The sequence below is a fragment of the Micropterus dolomieu genome, linkage group LG22 (assembly GCF_021292245.1).
Source record: "Micropterus dolomieu isolate WLL.071019.BEF.003 ecotype Adirondacks linkage group LG22, ASM2129224v1, whole genome shotgun sequence".
NCBI lineage: Eukaryota > Metazoa > Chordata > Actinopteri > Centrarchiformes > Centrarchidae > Micropterus > Micropterus dolomieu.
The window spans coordinates 2,482,950-2,486,180 of NC_060171.1; the positions used below are offsets into that span (position 1 = coordinate 2,482,950).

At 36.8% G+C, this 3,231-nt stretch overlaps 1 protein-coding gene across 1 annotated transcript in view; it reads right to left on the reverse strand.

The window, feature by feature from the left end:
* LOC123961519 (receptor-type tyrosine-protein phosphatase beta-like) overlaps nt 1-3,231 on the reverse strand; it is a 59,685-nt gene that overhangs the window by 47,685 nt on the left and 8,769 nt on the right. The gene's annotated exons all lie outside the window — the stretch shown is intronic.

Here is a 3,231-nt window from a genome sequence, read left to right on the forward strand (position 1 = left end):
TGGTTTTGTTGGCTTTGCCATTTTTGTTTCTAGGAAGCAATTTCCTTTTGTTGTAGCTATATTGTGTCAGCTACTAGCAGTGAGTAGGAGTGAGAAGCCCTTTCTTTTGTTTGCACCGTTTTCTCCTGTTTTTGGACTTAGAAGCCTAGTTTTAGAGCTTTGTCTTTTCTTTACCTTTTGGGTTTAGGAAAGATTTAGGTTTTTTCTTAGTGTTTTGGTTGTTGTTTTGGGCACTGCTCATCTCCGAGGTATAATAAAAACTGCTAAATTGTATTTGTTGTGTACTGGCCTTGTTTGGGAATGGGAAGAGTGGGAGGCCACACATTTATGTTACCTCCAGGACACCCCTAGACCTTGGGACGTAACAGTGATATATATAGGTGCAGTGAAATATATAGGTACAGTGTGATATGAGTGCAGTGTGATATATATAGGTGCGGTGAAATATATAGGTACAGTGTGATATATGAGTGCAGTGTGATAAATAGGTTCAGTGTGATATATATAGGTGCAGTGAAATATATAGGTACAGTGTGATATATGAGTGCAGTGTGATAAATAGGTGCAGTGTGATATATATAGGTGCAGTGAAATATATAGGTGCAGTGAAATATATAGGTGCAGTGTGATATATATAGGTGCAGTGAAATATATAGGTACAGTGTGATATGAGTGCAGTGTGATATGAGTGCAGTGTGATATGAGTGCAGTGTGATATGAGTGCAGTGTGATATGAGTGCAGTGTGATATGAGTGCAGTGTGATATGAGTGCAGTGTGATATATATAGATGCAGTGAAATATATATAGGTACAGTGTGATATATGGGTGCAGTGTGATAAATAGGTGCAGTGTGATATAGGTGCTATGTGCAGTGTATATAGGTATATGTGCAGTGTATATAGGTATAGTGTGATATATGGATGCACTGAGATATATAGGTGCAGTGTGATAAATAGGTGCAGTGCGATATAGGTGCTATGTGCAGTGTGATAAATAGGTGCAGTGCGATATAGGTGCTATGTGCAGTGTGATAAATAGGTGCAGTGCGATATAGGTGCTATGTGCAGTGTGATATATTGGTGCAGTGTGATATACAGGTGCAGTGATATATAGGTGCAGTGTGATATACATAGCTGCAGTGTGATAAATCGGTGCAGTGTGATATATTGGTGCAGTGTGATATATAGGTAGAGTGTGATATTTATAGGTGAAGTGCGATATATAGGTGCAGTGTGATATACATTGGTGTAGTGTAATATATATAGGTGCAGTGTGATATATAGGTGCAGTGTGATATATAGGTGCAGTGTGATATATATAGGTGCAGTGTGATATATAGATGCAGTGAAATATATATAGGTATAGTGTGATATATGGATGCACTGAGATATATAGGTGCAGTGAGATATATATATAAGTGTAGTGTTATATATTGGTGCAGTGTGATAAATAGGTGCAGTGCGATATAGGTGCTATGTGCAGTGTGATAAATAGGTGCAGTACGATATAGGTGCTATGTGCAGTGTGATAAATAGGTGCAGTGCGATATCTATAGGTGCAGTGTGATATATAGGTAGAGTGTGATATTTATAGGTGCAGTGTGATATTTATAGGTGCAGTGTGATATTTATAGGTGCAGTGTGATATTTATAGGTGCAGTGTGATATATAGGTGCAGTGTGATATATATTGGTGCAGTGTGATATATATAGGTGTAGTGTGATATATATAGGTGTAGTGTGATATAAAGGTGCAGTGTGATATAAAGGTGCAGTGTGATATAAAGGTGCAGTGTGATATAAAGGTGCAGTGTGATATAAAGGTGCAGTGTGATGTACATTGGTGTAGTGTAATATATATAGGTGCAGTGTGATATATATATATATATATATAGCTGCAGTGAGATATATAGATGCAGTGTGATATATAGGTGGAATGTGATATACATTGGTGTAGGGTAATATATATAGGTGTAGGGTAATATATATATAGGTAGAGTGTCATATATATATATATATATATATATATATATAGGTGCAGTGTGATAAATAGGTAGTGTCATATATATAGGTGCAGTGTGATATATATATAGGTGCAGTGAAATATATAGGTGCAGTGTGATATATGGGTGCAGTGTGATATATAGGTGCAGTGTCATATATTGGTGCAGTGTGATATAGGTGCTAAGTGCAGTGTGATATATATATATATAGGTGCAGTGTAATAAATAGGTGCAGTGTGATATATAGGTGCAGTGTGATATATAGGTGCAGTGTGATATATAGGTGCAGTGTGATATACATTGGTGTAGTGTAATATATATAGGTGCAGTGTGATATATATATATATATATATATATATATAGCTGCAGTGAGATATATAGATGCAGTGTGATATATAGGTGGAATGTGATATACATTGGTGTAGTGTAATATATATAGGTGCAGTGTGATATATATAGGTGCAGTGTGATATATATAGGTGCAGTGTGATATATATAGGTGCAGTGTGATATATGAGTGCAGTGTGATAAATAGGTGGAGTGCGATATAGGTGCTAAGTGCAGTGTATATAGGTATAGTGTGAGATATGGATGCAGTGAGATATATAGGTGCAGTGAGATATATATATATATAGGTGCAGTGAGATATATATATATAGGTGTAGTGTGATATATTGGTGCAATGTGATAAATAGGTGCAGTGTGATATAGGTGCTACATGCAGTGTGATAAATAGGTGGAGTGTGATTAAAAATAGGTGCAGTGACATATATATATAGGTAGAGTGTGATATATATAGGTGCAGTGTGATATATAGGTGCAGTGTGATAAATAGGTGGAGTGCGATATATATAGGTGCAGTGTAATATAAATAGGTGCAGTGAGATATATAGGTGGAGTGTGATATATAGGTGGAGTGTGATATATAGGTGGAGTGTGATATATAGGTGGAGTGTGATATATAGGTGGAGTGTGATATATATAGGTGGAGTGTGATATATATAGGTGGAGTGCGATAAATAGGTGGAGTGCGATAAATAGGTGGAGTGCGATAAATAGGTGGAGTGCGATAAATAGGTGGAGTGCGATAAATAGGTGGAGTGCGATAAATAGGTGGAGTGCGATAAATAGGTGGAGTGCGATAAATAGGTGGAGTGCGATAAATAGGTGGAGTGCGATAAATAGGTGGAGTGCGATAAATAGGTGGAGTGCGATAAATAGGTGGAGTG